Here is a 20,340-nt window from a genome sequence, read left to right on the forward strand (position 1 = left end):
ACCTTGGGTCTGGGTGGTTTGAGTTCAAGTTCCACCTTGGCCACAAATGCATTCTTGTGGCCCTGGTAAGTCACCCCCTTTCAGGAGGGGGATTTGCTTGACAGGATCACCAACTTTTCCACCGGCCCTGCTCTTGTGCCGTCAGCAACAGCTGATGCGTGGAGAAATTGTCAAAAGTCTCCTACCTCTTCGCTTCATGCCTGGAAAGGGTTAGCCTAGTAAGCCTTTGTGTTATGAAAGGCAAGTATGGCCAGGAAAAATGGTTGGCAACCCCAGAGACTGGGAGTCTTTGTATACGTGAATCAGTTTATTGCATTTATATCCTGTCTTGGGTCCAAGCAGCTCATGATGCTTAACCCCCTGATGATATTTATCCTCACAACAATCCTGTGAGGTAGTTTAGGCCGAGAGACAGTGACCGGTCAAAGGTCATCCAGGGAGCTTCACAGCTGAGTGGGGATTTAAAGCTGGCTCCCCCAACACATAGTCTAATATTCTAATCCAGCCTTCTCCAACCTGGTGCCCATTGGATGTTTTGGATCTCAACTCCCATCAGCCCCAGCCAGCTTGGCCAATGATCAGGAATGCTGAGAGTTGTAGTCTGGAGGGCTGCTGTAACCATTACACCACACTGGTTCTCCGGGTGGCTGTGTATTTTGTATGAGGAGGCTTCTGTGTGACTCTGAGAAAAGCATAAAGGGAGCTATTTGTGTGTGTGTGTGTGGGGGGGATTGTTTTGTGGGATTGTGTTTGTATGTGATTATCTGGGTTTCTTGTGTGTTTCTGTATACCACACATGTGCGCTGTGTGTGCGCGCACGATTGGGTGTGACTCCCTGAGTGACTGCATGTGTACTGCTTATGTGCTGTGCCTTCCCCATCTTGAATGGATTAGGCATCAGTGACGCCAGCTGAGCCCAACCCGGCCCCACACTTCCCTTGGCTGGCTGGAGAGGGAGGGAGAGGAGAGGGGAGGGAATCAGGGGTGCAGGGCCTGAAGATTTTGCTGGCACTCTTCCCCTGTAAAAACATCAGCTGCTCCAGCCTCCTTCAATAATGTCCCACACCAGCTTCTCCTTTTTGCCAAAGATCAGTGCCCAGTTCTGCAAAAGGAAGGGCCTGGAGCTGAGTGGACGATGCCTCTTCTCCCTGCCTGCTCTGTGGTTTCTCCGCATCTTTGAGATTCTGGAGTAAAAAAAGAGCCCAGCAAAAAGGCACACAGGCCCCTCTCTCCCTGCTCCCACGAGAGAGGATCGAGCAGATTGAAGGCAGCTTGCTCTGGAGTTGCCAATTCAGCTGGTTTTAAACTGCGTGCATGTGTGTGCATGCGTGTGTGTTTGAAAACCTGCCTATGGGCAGATTAGTTATTTACTGACTCTGGACAGAGTCTTACAGCCCTCTCTAGAGACCTGAGCTGGGTTGCTTGCCTGGTGCCACTGGGCCTGAAAGTTTATTCTGTTTCTGGGCTGGGAGAAGGAAAATCAGATGTTGGTAATAACAACTGAAAGAGCTATAAGCTCAGTTGGCTCTGATAATAAATCAGAAGACCCCCACCCACCTTTCCCACTTTAAAACTCACAATTCCAATCCAATCATGAGATTTTTTTTTAGAAATAATGTGTTTCAAACATGCATGGGTTTTATGCAAGGAGATGCAATTCAAGTGCTTTCTTCTTGTTTTGTATAGCAAGGGTGGGCTGAAGGTAGATCAGGATGTACCAGTAGATCTTTGGATGATTTGCAGTAGATTGGCAAGCATTTCTGACTCCTAATTGTCCCAACAACAACTAAAGAGCATTCCTCCCCAGGGTAGGTTGTTGGAAAAGAACGCTTTGGGGGAAAACCAGGAGTGGATTTTGGAGAAGAAGGACTTGTGAACTTGGATCTGGTACTGATCACAATTTCCTGGGCTGAGCATGTGCTCGGGGGCACCCTGTTCTTTAATTTGTAGCATATGTCCGCCCACCTGAGCCACTGTTTTGCTTCTGGGTTCTGGTTAGTGTATCTCGGGGTTCTAGTAAAATACAAAGTAAATTTCACAAGCCTGAAGTCTATAGTATAGTGTCCTCCATGTAAATGGTGCTTTATAGGGCAAGGGTGAGGCAACAAGAGGCTCAAGGGCCAGATGTGTCCCCCTCGTGTCCCCCCCCGCTTCTCCCTGCTGTGCTGATGAAATTGGTGGCAGCAGCAGCAAAAAAAATCTCCAGTTTGCAGCTACAGACCAGTAAAAAAGTCAAATTTAGCTTGAGAGCAAGCTTTTGCCATCATCACCAAATTTGGCAGCACAGTGACAGGAGTGCAGCCCCCCAGAACTCCTGTTCAGAAAAGCCTTTGGTAAGGGGAAGGGAGACGGTCTCTCACCATTGGGGTCTGCTCTAGATTGGCCTTCTGGCCAATTTAATTAATTAAATAATCTAACTGCTGATAAGCAACAGGACTGCACTCACCACATTCACACAGTGCCACTTAGATGCAAGTGACAAGCAGATATAAAAAGATGCCTTGCACGGTAACACACCTAGTACAGGCTGCTTTTAGGAAAACGTGCACCTCCGGCAATGGTTGTGCAAAGAGTAACACAAAAACTTGCATGTAAAAAGATCAAATACAGTTACATTTTCCCTCTCACCCCAAAGGGGAAGCACCTTTGTGTGGCAAGAGATTTGTGTTCTACCGGGTCATGCAAGTACTCAAGGCAAGTCTGACACAAATGTGTTGCCATGCAGAGGTGTTGCGTTTTTGGGGTGAGTGGGAAAATGAGCAAGTATTTCATCCTTGCATTTCCATGAGTTGCTATTTGATGAGAGTTGCATTGCGTTTATGGTCACACACAAAATCTTGTACACATGAGCATTACTGTTGCATGGGTAGCTTTAGGGGTTTTCTTCAGGATGGCTTTATTATTTGTTTGTTTGTTACATTTATATCCCGCCTTTCCTTCAAGGAGCCCAAGGCGGCTTACTTGGTCCTCCTCCTCTCCTTTTTGTCCTCACAACAACCCTGTGAGGTAGGTTAGCTTGAGCATCAGTGACTGGCCCAAGGTCACCTGGCGAGCTCCATGGCTGAGTGGGGACTAGAACAAACTGCCCAGTCCCAGTCCAACACTCTAACCACTACACCATACTGACTCTCTTGTGAGGCAGAAAGAATTGTGGGACGCAGTTCCCCCCTTTTTCAGCCATCACAGTGCTGGTAATGAGCATTCTAAGGCATAATGTCCTCCTTCCTGGGATGTGGGCTATAAGTAGGTCAGAGATGCCCATTCTGGAGTGGTTGGACCTATAGATAGAAGCTCCACCTATGGTATGGTCTCTAGGCTAGATAAAGGACTTGTGTTCCACAACATCCTATTATTACTTGGGCATCCCACAGAGAGAAGACAAGCTCTACTGCCTGTTAAAACGAGAGCATAGTTTTGTTTTCAAAGCAAATTGGCCTGAACTTCATGGGTCTGTCATGGCCCAGGACTGACACGCTTCATGTGCCTGTTACGGTCATGGTTGGATCTCTGTAATCCCGCTGTGTTGAAGTCATATGGGGACAAGGAAGCAGGGTGGGCATGCTGGACTCCCATCTCGGAGATGCTCAGTAACCTGCCAGAACTTTTCACTGCCTCCAGGAGGGTCACTTTCGTTATCCCTGTGAGCTGCAGGGGCACATCTATATTTTAAAGAAAAGGCCAGCTGGTTTGTTACTAGGGGCTCTTTCCTCTGTTCTCAGACCAATGTACAGAGATGTGAATGGAATGGATCCATGTTGTATGCAGCCATGTGCTTGGGATGGGATTGCTTCACTGAAACTTAAATCCATGTTTTACATGCCACCTCCTCCTTGCTGGTCTGTTCAGTTTGCAACATTAGAAATAGCCCTGCAGAGCCTATTGTGTGTCAGGAAGGTAGGGGTGGGGAACCTCATCAGGCCTGTGGGCCATATCCAGCCCTCCTGGGGTCCTAATCTGGCCCTCTGGGGTTTCCCAGATGGCTGCACCCCCTTTCACCTGACCACCAACTGTTTGCTGGCTTCCCAGCTTTGGCACAGTTTTCCCCCATTCTAAAAGGTTGAATTGCCTCTCCTAAAGCTTAGTGACTGGCAGAAAGAGCTTTAAACTAAAATACGCTGCCGTTTTTGTTGTCTTGGCCTGCCACCTTTTGTCTCCCCCCCCCCCCGCCCCGGAAAATGGCCCTCCAAGAGCTTCTCCAACCCTGAATTTGGCCCTCAGGCTGAAAGAAGTTCCTCACCCCTGCACTAAGGTGTACCTTCTTCTCACAGCCTCTGCCAGGGGCAATGCTTGGTGATGCTATTTGGCCAGTGAGGATGCTATTTTGCAGGGAGCGGGCCTGACTCGGTCATATGCTGGCTCAATCCATTTCTTAAATGCTTTCCAAGATGTGGTATGTGATGATCTTAGAACATATCAGAACATTGACAAGACCAGATTTTCACCAAGATCAAAGGTAATAAATCTAATGAACACATGATGCTCCTTATTTTGTGTCAGACCATTGGTCCAGGGTGCTTCCAGACAAGGTGTTTATGGCACCATCGCCTCATTCACTGAATTTCTACGGGGCATCCATATGGCATTGTCTTCCATTTGTCACCCTTCGGTGTTTTTCCACCACGACTTCAGTCCATTTGGCCAGGCTAGCACAAAAAAATCTGTTAAGGAGGGAAAGATGGAACAGCTGCACAATGACTTGTGATTGGTAGCGCTTTGAGCTGTCTATCAGGAAATATCATGGTACTAGCTTTCCAAGGATTCAGACAGAAACCCCTAAAAATCCTTTCCAGCCCCACTAAAATCCTTTTAGGGGGAGATATGGGGAATTAAACCTGGGACCTTCTACGTGCAAAACATGCAATCTCCCTCCCGCTGAGTTGTGACCTCTCCCCAGCCCATTTGCAAGCAAATTAACTCTTAAAATTACCACGGAGTGCAATAGGACTTCCTAGAAAGTGTACTTTAGATTGCAGCCTTTGTGATGTTGCAGGAGAACTGTTATGGGTGTCCCCAAGTATAACTCATGATTTACTTAGAGTAGGGGTGCAGAACTTCAGTCCTGGGGACCAAATCTGTCCCTCCTGAGGTTCCTCTGGGATTCCCACGATGGCCACACTGCCTTCCTGTGGCCATGCCCCTTCCCCAATCACTAATTGTTTGGTGGTTTCCTGGCTTTTGTGCCGTTTTTCCCCACTCGGAAAGGAGGAAATGCCTAGTCTTAGGCTTAGTTACTGACAGGCAGAGCTTTAATCTAAAATATGTGGTATTTGGGGTATTTTTGCCCCACCGCCTTTGCCTTTGGCTCCGCCCATCAATTGAATGCAGCTTGTGAAAGCTTCTCTAAAATGGAATTTGGCCCTCAGATTGAAAGAGGTGCAACATCCCTGATTTAGAGGGACAGACAGAGCCTACTTTTGAAATGTTGTCGGATGCCTCTACATGGCAAGCCATATGCAATGGTTTGCCAAGTGGATTAGGAAATGTTGTTCACACCGTCAGAGTTATTGTGACCCTGAATAAATCCAATGAAAAGTTTATCACTTTGAAGTTGGGTAGGACAGTCACTTAATGGTTACTTGGCTTTAATAGTCCTCTTATGATTGAGTGGGTCACAGGATCTGGCTAGATGAGACGCCATTCACAGAGTTAGGGTGGGGTGGGAGGTGGTGGCTTTAATCTGTTGCCCCCACTAACATCCAGATCCAGTTCAGACACTCTGCACCTGCTATTTGTACTGTGGGTGGGAGAACTCCAATTGGAATGAAAGGGAACATTTTGTCCAATGCAAATAGCAGGTCCCTAGTTTGGATTGGGACTGCAGTAGGTGGCTGGTTGCGCGAATGGCATCTCATCTAGTTTGGCTCCGGGTCTTGGTTTGCTTGGCTGAGCCTGGTCAAAGGAAAGAGGATCAATATGTTTAATGAGCCTACCATTTTGCCAGATCACTTCGCACTTGCTGTTCTCACATTTGAAGTTTTAGAACTGTGATACGCTCCCAAGTGGACTAATGGAAGTCCAAAGGCTGCAGAACACACAAACTACTGGAGGCTCCTGTGGCAACCAGACACATCACTCAGACCTGCCCAGCTGTTGCTGGTTTAGCCAGAATTTGTACCTACGGCTTGTACAGTGAACATGCCAGCAGCTGTGAGAGCATGGCAAACCAAGAATGCCAAGATTATTCTTTCTCCACTGAATGTGGAGAAGGCAGAACTGTGTACAGGAAGTTGCAAATATTTCCAAAGGACTCCATGAAAGCAGTGTTAGATAACAGGCCCAACAAGATGCAGAAATATGAATGCTAGTAGATCTTTGAGGATAGACAATTGGATGTGGTGGGGTTCCTGCTGCTGAGGTGGACAAAGCCACTGAAAGAATCCAAGTCATCAGCAGAAACCCTTCTCATTTGCCCATTGCCAAGGGCAGTTAGGCTGATGAGTACCAGGGAGAGGGCCTTCTCAGTGGTGACCCTCCACCTCTGGAATCAACTTTCATCAGGGGTTCGTCAGGCTCCTTCTTTGCAGGTCTTCAGGAAAGCTCTGAAGACCTACTTTTTTTTGCTGGCCTTCCTGTATGCCTCTGCTGTTGGTTTTCATTGGTAACTTTTGTTTTGTTTTGTTTTTGATTGTCAATTTCTGTTTTTATGGATTTTGTTGAATATATTTATTTATGGATTTTTATTGCATCCTCTCCATGTGGTTTTTATCTTGTACGTTGCCTAAAGAGGGTTCCACATTTAAAGGTGGCCTAGAAATTATTTTAGATAGATAGTAGAAGTCACCATTTGCCAGAGATCACCCATTTGTAGAATACGAATAGCAGCAGCCTGGCATGAGTGGGCCTTGACAGGGTGAAGGCCAGGAAGGAAATGCCACACGTTGGGACATAGATGGGTACCATAGATTGGCCCAGATTGTTCCAATAGCAAGTCCAGCAGCTTTGTAAAGGGTCCACATCAGGCAACGGTAAGCCCAGCATTGAGATCACAATGCGGACAACCAGTAGCAAAGCTAAGATGCAAGAGCTAAATTGGAATGTCTGGGAAGTAAAGAGGGGAGAGTCTCAGATCACTAACAGCAGCGCATAGAGAACAGATGGGTGTCGGGAGCAGCAGGGCAGAAGAGCCTTCTTGTTGGAACAGGCAGGCTGCTACCTAGCTGATAAGCCTGCAGCATTTATTCAGGTGGGGGGTGGGGGCAACCAGTTCAGCCAGGATTGCTCAAACCCATCCGATCAGGTTGGAGGCTGCCTCAGTTTTGCAGTCCAGCCATCAGCTGAGGAAGGCTGTGCTTTCTACTTCCCATGTCTCCCCTACACAGAATTGTGAGGTTGAGCGACCTGCGTTGAGTCAGAGGGTTCAGATCCTGAATTCCCTGACCCCTGTCTCACAGAGTTAGGGTGGTGTGTATTTGTGTAATGCGGGAAGGCGCTGTTGAAAAGCATTCTGACAATTTGTTTTTAAAGTGCTTTTGGCTAGTTGTAGCAACACACTTTTCCTTCTGCCAGGTTTAGTTCTTATTCTATGCCTGAGAGCCCCCCCCCCTGCCCCCAGGTAAACAGTGCTCTTGATGCGGTGGTGGTGGTGAAGGTAGGACATCTTTGCCCGAGGGTAGTCTGTCTTACTCTATCCCAGCCTTCCCCAACTTGGTGCCCTCCAGATGTTTTGTACTACAACTCCCAGCATCCCTGACCGTTGGCCATGCTGACTGAGGCTGATGGGAGTTGGTCCAAAACATCTACAGGGCACCAGGTTGGAGAAGGCTGCCCTAGTGACTGGGAGCCATGCAGTTTATGAAGAGAAGAGGTGTGCATGCTTTCTTGCTAGAGCAGGTTGGGCGGCTTTTGCATCACCATATGTGGCTTGGGACGAGGGTACCTGAAAGACTGCCTTCTCCCATACAAGCCTGCCCCCTCCCTAAGATCTTCTGGGGGGGGCCTTCTTTCGAGACTGCCACCATCAGAGGTGCATTTGGTGGCAATGTAAGAGAGGGCCTTTTTGGTGGCCGCTCCCAGGCTGTGGAACTCCCTCCCAAGGGAGGCTAGGTTCTCTCCCTCTCTGCTATCCTTCCGACAGCAGGAAAAGACTGCTTTATTCAAGAAGGCCTTTGGCCTGTATGTGGATCTGTGGGTTGGGTGCCATTTTTATTCTGTAATTGTTATGTTTTTATTGTATTTTAATGTGTTTTATTGTTCTGATCGATTTTAAATTGTTTTTGTAGGCTGCCTTGAGTGCCGTTTTTGGGTAGAACAGCAGGGTATAAATCAAATCAATCAATAAACAGGTGGCTCTTCAGACTCTGGCTGGCGTGATAAGGGATTGGCCTGAACTGAGCTTCCATGTAGCACAGCCAGTGCTTTCCCTGGCCCAACAGTTGGCGTGAGTGAGGCACAGAGGCAAAGTTTGTTGAAAATGGGAGCTGTGTGACATAGGTGCTTGCTGGCAAAGTGCACTGTGTGTATGGCCATCATGATGTCCATGGCAGATGGCTCTTAGGTAATGGCCATCCCAGTGGGCATAATTGCCTGTTGCTTGGCCTTTGGCTTGTTGTACCGAAGGGTGGTTGGTGTGGCACGGTAGTTGTCAAACTTTCTACTAGGAGCTCGGTGGCAGCGCCATGCTTTGCCTGAGGAAAAGTCCAGCATCAGTTCCCGGCTTCTCCAGATGGGGCTGGGATAGATGCATCTAAAACTCTGGAGAGTGCTGCCAGTCAGTGTAAGCAATACTGAGCTTGATGGACCAGTGGTCTGGCTTGCTATAAGGCAGCTTCTTGTATTCCTAACTATTTCCACATTTGCTTGTCAGACGAGGAACCCCTGAGGAGCTGCCATGGAAGCCCTGTACTTTACGGATTATTCTGGGATATAGTCTACAGTGCACGCCCCATTAACTCTGGTCACTGGACGCACCTCTTGGGCTTCACCATCAACTCATGTGAACTGACAGTGCATCATAAAACACCCTTAACACTCCTGAGCATCTACATATCGCCAGGTAGCAGTGGCAGTGGAGATGAATAGCAGGTGGCAAGCACTCTTCAAGGGAAGCTTGTTCACCATTGCTCTCTCCAAGAAATGTCTGATAATTGTCTGCTGAACGGCAGGTTTTCCTGCAGCACCGTTTGAAAACTGGTGTGGCACACAAATGCACCTGGGTAACACTATTTAAAAACTCCCTCTTATGTAATGAAAGGGAGACGATGAGATGCCCCAAACTCCCTCTGATGAATGGAGCACCCAGGGCGGGGGGCAGTGGGGAAAGAGTTAATCTTTGGATTGATTGGTCTCTCCTTCCTGGTTTTCTTCAGCACAAGGAAAACAAATCTTGTGTTTCTGTTTTGTGTGTGCGCGCATGCATGCACATGTGTGTTTGTGTGTAGGTGAGGAACAGGCTCTTGACGCATCGTATCTCCTTCATTTAGTGAATGTAACCACTCAGCTCTGTGACACTGGAACAGTCCTGATGTCAAGTCCTTTTGACAATCTGACAGACGCCTGGACGCAGGGGGGAGCGGCAACAGCAGAAGCAAAAGCAAGAGGAGGAGGAGAGAGAAAATATTTTCCGTGTCTTCGCCTGAAGTCATTCTGTGGTTTTTGAAAAAATGTGCTGTATATTTTCAGGGCTGTGTCACATGATCTGCTGGGGTTATGAATAGCCGAGTATAATGATTTCTTAGTGAACGTTAAAAAAGAGAGAGAGAGAGTGATTCTCAGCGAGAGGGAGGCTCATACTCGCTCAGGAACAGCAGGGAGAGACAGGACGTGGAAAGTTCCCCTGACTCCAGGTGTCTGTCTGTGTCCCCCGCACCTAGACTGTCAAGCGACCAGGTGAGTGGGCAATATGCAGGGCCTTGACGTGAAGTGGGAGGTCAGATCTGTGGTTTGGCATCTGGATTTCCTTTCCTCAACACCATGCCGGCTTTTGGGGGACATCTGTTGACTCTTATTTCTTCTGACTTTTGAAGGCCTTTTGAGTTTTTTACTTTTGCGTGGCACTGTGGGGATTGGGCGGGTGTGAGGAAGGCTGCTTGAGAGAGAGAGAGAGAGAGAGAGAGAGAAACTGTGTGTATCTGAGTAGACAGGCATTTGAGATGGATTGGCCACACACGTGTGAGGCAGTGATTCTGAATGCCTGTGTGACAGTGTGATGGATTTCTGTGACTTGTGAGCAAGTGGCAGGGGACTGTGGCTGTGAGTGTGTGAGAGAGAGACAGAGTGCGTGTAAGGACGTGTGTGTGTGTGTGTGTAGGTATATGTGTGTAGGGGAATTCCTCATCTGGGTAAGCTTTGGGTGGGACAACTTTTCCTGCTTGCCCTCAGTGGTTGCTTCCTCTCCCTTCCCACAACTCCCTATCCACTCTAGCCTTCCTTGGGGCTTTGAGTGCTGTCTCTACCTAAAGCTGGGGTGTGTTTGTAAGGGCGTGTTACTTACCTATGGAAGTGGGGAGGTGCTGGTATCCATCCAGGCTACTTTCAGTCATTGGCACCAATGAACCTTCGCTAATTGTGAACCACAAGAGGGTGCAGGCTGGGCAGATATATGGGACTGGTTCTGTGCATACAGAGGGAGAAGAATGTTGCTTTTTTACCCTGAGTCCCTTCTGAGTGTCTCTTTCTACTCCTTTGAATCCACATTGTTTGAAAGAAGATGCATAAAAGCATATTGAACTGGTGACGGTTGTGGGGGTGTCAGGGCTGGGGAGAATAACTTTGTTAGGTTCAGTTGTGGGGGGAGGGTGTGGCTGCCCATAACATCCCTAAGGGAGAGCATCCAGCATCTGCAGCATTTTGAAGCAAGGCTCCAGCCTTTGGCTGGAACAGCATTGCAGTGGTGGGTGGTTGTGGTCGGGTGGGGCAGAAGAGCTCTTTGGCCTGTTCTCCAGTCTTCTGGGCCATTGTAGGAATATGTTTTGGGGACTCCCTCTTAAGTCCTTTGATGCTATGAATAACTGTGCTCCCCCCCCCCCACAAGTTCTCCAAATGACTTGACCATGCTCTGTTCTGCATTTGATTTTGGGCCTTCTCAATTGAACAGTGCTGCCATCTTGACACCCATTGCCAAAAAACATCCCATGGAGAAGGGATGATTATGATTCCACAATTATTCACTGGCGGATTCCTTGATTCTGCCAGGAACAGGGGGAGAGTGAAGAAACCTTTCTGCATCCATAGATCCATCGGTATACAAACCTTTCCATCCTTTCATTTACCTTTGACTTGCTCCCAAAATGCATACTCCATTTTCTCCCCACAGAGAAGACCGCTATCTACATACTAGTTTCCACATCCATCCATCCATCCACCCACCCACCCACCCATAGTCACATCTTCCTACACCCCAGTCTCTCTCTCTCTCACACTTTTCTTCTGTGTACAACACCTCTTTGTTGCATGTACAAAGAACACACCTTGTGTTGCCTGTGGCTTGGGCTTGGCTGATGATTGTGGTGGATAGCATGGCTGTGCATCTGCTTTTGTTTTCTTGATTAGGCAATGACTCTGTTACCTTGGTGATCTTCTCTAGATGCCAGCATAGCAATGGATCCCATTCTCAGGCCCAGATGTATGGACCTCAGTCAAGGATGTGGTGGTGTATAGGATTCCAGAAATAGGGAGGTCAAGATATCTGTAATGGAGTCGACTGAATACAGACCTAGACGTCTCTCCATTCTGGCTTTGTTGTGCTGTTTGTGTAGATTAATATATTTATGTTAAGCTTTTCGTTGGAAAATGGAACCCAGGTACAGTTTGGATCTTTTAAATGAACATCCCCTAAAGGAAAATTTGAGGATTCCTTCCTGACTTAAGTTTATTTCCCAGTGTATCGCTTTCTGTCCTCCAGTTTGCTATGCATCTGAGCTAAGGATGTCGGAGAAATCCACAACAGATTCAAGTGAGTTTGGATTTCTATGAATCCGACCTGCCGGTTCCACAGCGGACTGGCTATTTCTGAGTCATGCGGATACTGCAGACTTGCAGACCATTTTTCTGCATGGGGGCGGGGTGTGGGTGTGGATTTGTGCTAATCCACATTAGTGTAAGAAGAACAAAATTCTGGTTTAAAAATTCCGATTCCGTCAATGAGTGGACGATGAAACGAAACCTCCCTGACAATCCACGAAACACAGACAGGACGGATTTAACAAAACCCATACATCCCTAATCTTTTGCATTTTCTGGTATGCAGGGGTGAGACTACTCTCCCCGTTGTAAACATGTGGGAGGCAAAGCTGATGGATGTAAGACATAATTGACACCATCAAGAACAGCACTGAAATGAACTAAGCTGAGCTCTAGATTCTCCAAATTGGCCTGATTGAAAAATGGCAGCACGTGAATCTTGTATGTAGGTGAAAACTAATTCCCCTGTCCTTGCCCATCTGGTGTCCCTTTGGTCATGAAATAAGGCTAGCTTCTCCGCCCAGCTTATTAGCTTGGAGCAAAAAGGGGAGCACTGTCTTTCTGCCTGAGCTTACTAAAGTGGCTCTCTAGAGATTGGCTAGTGGGGTCCTCCTGTCTCTGGATCCAAGCTCACTTTCTCCGGCTGTCGCCAAGGCTCAAGAATGAGACAATTTGCTAGATGACAAAATCCTCTGGCATCCAGGCTGCTGTTCGTTTTGGTTCTGTGGAACACCTCCTTGGTGTTAGTCATTAGCAAGAACTCTTGTCCAAAAACAAACCGTTAAAAGGTGCAATTGAAGTCAGGCTTGTAAATAGCCTGTTGACTGGTTGCTCGTGGTGAGTAAAAACTGTATCTAGGCAACCCATGCAGAGAAAAGTTACAGAAGCTGGTTCTTTCTTTTTTACTTTGGGTCACAAAGGACTAGAATAACTATATCTGGCAAGGTGGGCTAGTAACTTTTGTGAACTTATTAGCCAGCCTGGCCTACCTCCAAATTGTTCTCCTCTTGATGTTCCTATTACTCTGTGGCCTAACATTGATCACCTCACATACACACAGTAAAAGTCATACAGTGGTATCACATAGTGATAAAGTCATTTTTCCTTATCTTGATGACCTCACCTAACTCAGGGCATCATATATGGCATACCTCTGCTCATTTTATCCTCACAGCAGCATAGGTTAGGCTGAGAGGTACTGACTGGCTGAAAGTCATCAATTGAGTCTCATGGCTACGTGCAGATTGGAACCCAGGTCTCTCTGTCCAGCACTCTATCCATGAGACCACACTGGCACTCTTGGCTGATCTGGCTCCTTCCTAGTCACTTCCTCTTGGCTACAGGTATGTTAGTCCTGCTTGTCCCTGAAAGCAGGGGTGGACAACTTGTGGTCCTCCAGATGTTGTGGGATTGCAACTCTAATAGGCCCTAGCCAGCATAGGCAACGGTGAGAGATAATGGGAGTTCTAGGTGAAAACATCTGGAGGACCACAAGTTGCTCACCTCTGCCCTAAAGGAACTAGTCAGGGGATGGGAAAACAGTGGGCTGAATATTGCCCCAATACATTTTTGGGTGGCACTTGGGCTTTCATCGGAGTCCTGAATCAGCAGGGGTTGGTCTAGAGGACTGTTGAGACCCCTTCAAAACTATGATTCCTTGGTTTCATTCTTAACGTTATTTCTTGCCTTTGTGATCTCTTGTTTATCTTGTACATCCCTTTTCCAAGCCTTATTTCTCCCCTGCCCTTCAACTTTGTTCTGTCCCTGTAAGGCAGGGATTAGGAATGTATGGCCTTCCAGATGTTTTGCCTACAATTCTCACCATCCCTCCTCATTGGCTATATGGGCTGGGGCTGATAGGGGTTACAATCCAACAACATCTGGAGGGCCACATCTCCCCTGCCCCGGATGCCCACAGTTTCTTTTCTTGCGGCAGTTACTTTTATGCCCCTGTTCACGGTGACTCCCTTCTTGGGTCTTCTGAATCACTCCCTGTGAGCAGAAGCCAGTTTTGTTTAACCCACTATTGGAATATGTGAAAGGGTCCCGGGTTATATTATAAACTCCCTGGGCAATGACAGTGTCCTTTTTGTGTGTGTTCTGTGCAGCACGCAGCATGCCACAGGCAGCGGAGTGTTAAATAATAGTGGTAATTGTGGCAGCCATTGTTGCAGAATAAGCTACACAAATATGATAGCAAGGTACGTAGTAAACAATCAGAATTTGATCTAGTAAAACCCTTGTGCGTTATTCCAACCCATGCCCCACCTCCATGTCTCATGTTTTTTATCCATATCCAAAGCTTTCAAAGCCTGACTCAAGTTTAGGTTTGTTAATCCATTCTGAAGAACACTATAGACACTGGGCAGTGGCTTTCAAGCATCCTTTCTTTTGGGGAATTTCCCACTGATATTTCTGCCAAGGCACCTCTGCTCATTGCAGAGGATTCTGGGGAGTTCTAGAGCAGGGCTGGGCCAAAAGTTGATCTCCAGAGGTTTTGGACTTCAGCTCCCAGCATTCTGGACCATTGGCCATGCTGGCAGGGGCCTCTGGGAACTGAAGTTAAAAACATCTGGAGATCAACCTTCTGCCCACCTCTCATCTAGAGTGCACTCTTGGTTCACACAGAGCTTCAGCCAGGCCTGTGGTGCCAGAGTACATTCAACACTCCCCATGCAAATAGCAGAGGAAGAGCAGTGGCAATGGGCAAGCTGTTGTTCAGGGGAAACCTTGATTGCCTTTACTGACCTTATTGAGAAGCCCCTGATAAGCTTCCCAGGAACCACAAGGGTTTTCCATAACATCCATTTTGAAATCAGAATGAACAGAATGAAATTTAATAGGGATAAATGCCAAGTTCTGCACCTAGGAAAAAGAAACCAAATTCACAGTTACAAGATTGGAGATACGTGGCTCAACCACACTACAAGCGAGAAGGATCTTGAAATTGTTGTAAATCACAAGCTGAATATGAGCCAACAATGTGATGTGGCTGCAAAAAAGGCAAAAGCTCTTTTGGGCTGCATTAATAGAAGCATCGCTTCCAAATCCCAGGAAGTACTAGTTCCCCTCTACTCAGCACTGGTTCGGCCTCATCTAGAGTACTGTGTCCAGTTCTGGGCACCGCACTTTAAGAAGGATGCAGACAAGTTGGAGAGGATTCAGAGGAGGGCAACAGAGATGATCAGGGGACTGGAAACAAAACCCTATGAAGAAAGACTGAAAGAACTGGGCATGTTTAGCCTTGAGAGGAGAAGACTGAGGGGAGATAGGATAGCGCTCTTCAAAGACTTGAAAGGCTGTCCCAGAGAGGAAGGCCAGGATCTCTTCTTGATCATCCCAGAATGCAGGACATGGAATAATGGGCTCAGGTTACAGGAAGCCAGATTCCGGCTGAACATCAGGAAAAACTTCCTGACAGTTAGAGCAATACGACAATGGAGCCAATTCCCTAGGGAGGTGGTGGGCTCTCCCACACTGGAGGCATTCAAGATGAGGCTGGATAGCCATCTGTCAGGGATGCTCTGACTTGGATTCCTGCATTGAGCAGGGGGTTGGACTCTCAGGGGGTTGGACCTACTATTCTATGATTCTATGAAATCAGCTCCTCAAGCTATCAACCAGCTGTAGTTTTGCCATGTGAATATAGATCAGGATGTTGAAAATTACCTGCAGCTGAAATATGCTTCTTTAACTGTGGCTCTTAGCCATATGAAGTTCCAATGAGGCCCTCTGCGTTAACAAGTGTTCATGGCCTGGCCAGAGGATTTGACAGCAGGAAGCTACCCTCTGTTACTGCAGTGTAAACTAGACTCTGGAAGTGTCATGAGCAGCAGGACTCCTGGTTTCTCTTCACAGGTAGGGATGTATGAAAGTCACTTACCTTTTCGAAGGGTGACATTCGCGGTGGGGGGGAGGCGCTCTGTCCCTCCCCCTGAAATTCTCTATGGCCGGCTCCACTCCGCGGCGATTCCGCGGAGCTGCCGGCTGGGGCCGCCCACAGCCGGACATCCGGCCACTGGGCAGCCTGCATCAGGGACGCAAGTGGCGGCGGCTGTAGCCACCGCCATTTGCATCCCTGTATTTTGCCGTGATAGGCTACGTAAATATTTACATAGCCTATCATGGCAAAAAACCACAAAAAACAGCTAACGCAAATGGCGGTGGCTACGGCGGCCGCCATTTGCGTTCCCTTTTTTTTTGTCATGATAGGCTACGTAAATATTTACAGCCATCATGCCATTTGCGCCCCTTTCTTTTGCCGTAATAGGCTACGTAAATATTTACGTAGGCTATCATAAAAAAAAAAAAGGGAACACAAATGGCGGCCGCCGTAGCCGCCACCATTTGCGTTCCCTTTTTTTGCCGTGATAGGCTATGTAAATACTTACACAGCCTATCATGGTTCCCTGCGTTAGCTGTGATAGGCTACGTAAGTATTTACGTAGCCTATCCCAGCTGTAATGAAGAAGCGAATGGTGGCTGCGGACACGGCCACCATTCACAAAGCAGCGCAAACGGCAGCAGGTAGGTATCCAGTTTCGCACCCCTTTTGCGGGGCAGGGGGGCGGGGGGGCTTCATTCCGCCACGGATTTCGGGGGCATTCGGGCATTTTGCACTGGCATTCGGCCTCACCGAGATCTGTGGTGGAATTCTCTGACATCCCTATTCACAGGTCAGTGGCTTGGGACAGTGTTTCTGAAAGGCTAGGTAAGGAGCCTGGTTCTGGGTTTTGTCTAGCCTCCCTGTGTGTCTTCCACTGGGAATCATTTAGGCCTCTGTTTCTCCATTTGCCCCACGTGGATAGTTCTGACCTACTTCCCAAAGCTGGGTGTGATGCCTTGCCTTGAGGGTGTGCTGAGATGCCTTTGTTTAAAGATTATAAGCCATAATACAGGGGTGATAGTTGTGAGGTGGTTACCAACAAGAGAAATGGCTAGTTGATGGCTTTGGCAATTCCTCTCTCCTGTGGAAGTAAAGTGTTGTGTTCCAAAGGCTCGTCTTATTCTTTTTGAAGCTCATTGGGTACCATTACACTAGGACAGCATGTGTCCAGTGAATCAGGGTTAGCAAGGAATCGGGCATTCTGAAAATGCAAGCTTTACATTTCTAGTCGTTGGGTTATAGAGAACGGATATGTGTGAACAGTGTCTGATGAAGGTTAAACCTAGAGGAGAGCGACAGTTTCCCAAAGTCAGGCATTGCTGCTCTATATAGCCTTCTCTCTCTCTCTCTCTCTCTCTGCAATGATTTAACTTACTGTTCTCTCTACTGGGCTTCTATGCGAAGCCCAGCAAAGGCTTACTTCCATGCGAAGTAAGCAATGCATGCAAATATACTTAATTTGCAGAATCTGGGTTTACTTGGCACATATTACTGTCCTTTCCTTGCCCCCACTTCCTTTGCTGCTCTTTTTCTTCTTACTAGTCTCTGCTGCTGCCTCCCCCCTCCCCCCGCAAAAAAAGGGCTAGCCAAAAAAAATTGGTTGCTGGCCAAAATAAAGTTTATCGAACTCTCTCTTCCCACTGCCCCTGAATGGGGAGCAAGCAAAATCCATCCTTAGTTGATAGCAGTATTCTAATTGCAAGCTCACTCCTGCTTTTGATCATGTGGACCTAGAGGTAGCACATTAGAGGGGTGAGTAGGGATATTTGGTGTGGTGTCTTAGATCCCCTAGGAGCTAGTTCAGAGGTTGTAAGAGAAAGTCTTCACTTTTCTTTTTTAAAGCTTTTTTTTTGCAATGTTGATGTTGGGGATCTTAAAGCTCTGGGGTTTGAGTGGGGAAGGAGCTTCTGAGAAAAATTCCCTATTCTCAGGAAACAATATGACAAGGCTGTATGGAAAGGGCTGTGGCTCAGTGGTAGAGCACCTGCTTTGCATGCAGAAGGTTGCAGGTTCAATTCCCAGCATTTCTGGGTAGGGCTGGAAAAAGTCCTGTCTGAAACCCTGGAGAGCCACTGCCAGTCAGTGTCAACAGCACTGGGCTAGATGGAGTAATGGTGTAACTCAGTAGAAAGCAGCTTCCCAGGTTCTTATATTCCCATGTTTATGTTGACTTGCCCTGCCCTTTCTTTTGTTATTGTGAACAAAACAGTGGCAGGCGTAACAAAACAGTGGTAGGACACAGGGAAGAATATCATTGTCCTGGCACAAATGATTCACCACCCCTCTGTTGCTTCACAAATCCATCACCACTCTTGTACCATTAACAAAGTAAGGAACTGAGGTCTAGTCAAATGAGTAGGAGCATGGTGACCAAAGGGTTAAGATGTTTCAACCATGATTCCAAAGATGGTGGATTTGAATTGACTACTGGGTGATATACCCAGTGTCTGCCTCCTCAGCTGTATGTCAGGGAGGTATCTGCTTTGGTAGGCTGGGAAAATCAAACCCCAAAGGATGTAACCTGAGATACAGAAGTGGATAACTTTAAACATATTGAAACACACTGAACTGAAACCTATTTAAAATGTACCTATAGGGTATGGTGAGGGTAGCAAAGCAATAGATCAACCTTCCCCACCTGGTGCCTTCCAGATGTGTTAGATCACATCTCCTGTCATCCATGCTGGGTGAGCTTGAGGGGTGTTGTAGCCCAGCACATCTGGGCGGCACCATCTTGGGCTAGATTATGCATGCTGACATGACAGTGAGTGAATCAGACTTCTGTTACCTTTTGATTGTATTCGCACAAACGTCCCCAACATGGTGCCCTCCAGAGATTATGGGAGTTGTAGTCCAACCCATCTGGAGGGCACCAAGCTGGGGAAGATTGAATTAGCATCTAAAGGCCACCATGCCAGTCTAAACCATAACTGAAAGGGAAGGCTATTCAAATACCCAAATCCTTCCCTCATTAGAACCACGTTTGATAGACTGGAGCATTGGACCATCCAAGGAGGGAGGGGGAAGCAGCGGGAGGGAAGGCATAAGGTCTGGGAACAACTTTAGTGGATAGGCATGGCAGATCAGAAGTAGATTTGTAAAAGTAAGATTCCTGGGGGTTTAAACTGGAAGCATTGCCAATGGATTGTATTCTAAATCATTTGGAAGCACAATGTTCCTGCTGTGTACATAAAGCTAATTATCTTCCATAAGTCACCTTGAAAGGCAGCATGTAAGTACTTGTAGCAAGCAAGCAAGCAAACAAGCAAACAAACCAGCAAACAAACAAACAAACAAACCCTGATAGCCTGAATATAGCCCGACTTTGTGTTAGGACAAAGGAGAAGTTAGGCCCTGGGGTTCTCTGAGTTTTGGGTAGATTTATGGCAATCAAGGGAGTTATTGTCATCTTAATCAGTGTGGTGCACTACTCGCAATCCTTCTCCCAGGGTCATTATTAAATGTGACCTATGCAAACATGCCTAATCTGAATATGGAGGTTAACTGGACCGTGAGCGCATGAACTGGACCAACCAGCTACAGGCCAAAAATAGTGACACAGGAAATGTTATTGGTTCAGCCTTGAATGCCCCATCCCATCCTGTGTCCCATTCCTACCTGTGGCTGACAGCGGGGAGTGTTTCTTGAGTGCAGGGTACTAGAGGCCATAAGATTGCATCTAAAAACATGTGAGCAATGGACTAATGGAATAAAAATGTGCTCTGGCTTGTAGGAAAACGAATGGCTATAGGACTGGAGTCCTTGTTTTTGATTTGATGTTAACTTCCTGCAGCACTGGCCTAAGGAACTGGAAGGGAAGAGCTGCCACTGCCACACTGTTTGCATTAATCGTCTTCGCTGGATTTGGGGTGAAATGGCCATTGTTTGTGTGGTATGGCCAAGGACATACCTTGGGAAGGTAATGGCTTGGTGCAGGGAGAGGGAAAGGGAGAGAGAGAGAGAGAGAGAGAGAGAGAGGAAAAACTGTGTTAATATGGTATGTTACAAGTTGGGACAAGCTGTCGATTAGGACTACTTCGTTGAGGAGGGTAGGAGAAATGGAAAGTTTGAAACTGAAAAAGGAGGCGGCATGAGATCCAACACTTGTCAGGGGAATGGACAGAGAGTCGGAGCAATTTCCTAGCACAGATTTAGGACTAGTGCATGTAAACAGGCAGTTCTTTGTGTTTTTTTCAGGCTAAAGTTAATGCGTCAACCTCTTCTGTGGGTGTTGTGAATGGCTGAGCTTCTGCTAGGACTGTAATGCAACTCCTCCTGAAAAATGGTATGAAAAATGGTTTGGTGTTCCTAGCTAGCAGTGTCGACCTGGACCATGGGTCGAGTGAATCTTGTGAGCGGCTTAATCAGCATATGCAAATCCACTTGAGAAAAAACATCAAGTTGTGTTGACTTTTAACCTTGCGTGGGGGGCGGGGGGGGGGAGGGTATGTGAATCAGGCTTTACCAAAAGAGCTTGCAGTTGCAGGATCTTGTGAGGTCTTGTCGGGTATGCTGAATCCATATGCATGGTATCCCCAAAGCGGGGGTGGTGCTGC

General features: G+C 47.3%; 1 protein-coding gene across 1 annotated transcript in view; it reads left to right on the forward strand.

The window, feature by feature from the left end:
- The first annotated feature begins 9,355 nt into the window (after positions 1 to 9,355).
- RARG (retinoic acid receptor gamma) overlaps positions 9,356 to 20,340 on the forward strand; it is a 138,328-nt gene continuing 127,343 nt past the window's right edge. Inside the window, exon 1 of the mRNA XM_084836674.1 lies at positions 9,356 to 9,825. The gene's annotated coding sequence lies outside the window, so the exon portion shown is untranslated. The remainder of the gene's footprint in view (positions 9,826 to 20,340) is intronic.

The sequence above is a fragment of the Heloderma suspectum genome, chromosome 2 (genome assembly GCF_057233095.1).
Source record: "Heloderma suspectum isolate Gila_16-S chromosome 2, 16-S_ref, whole genome shotgun sequence".
NCBI classification, from domain to species: Eukaryota; Metazoa; Chordata; class Lepidosauria; order Squamata; family Helodermatidae; genus Heloderma; species Heloderma suspectum.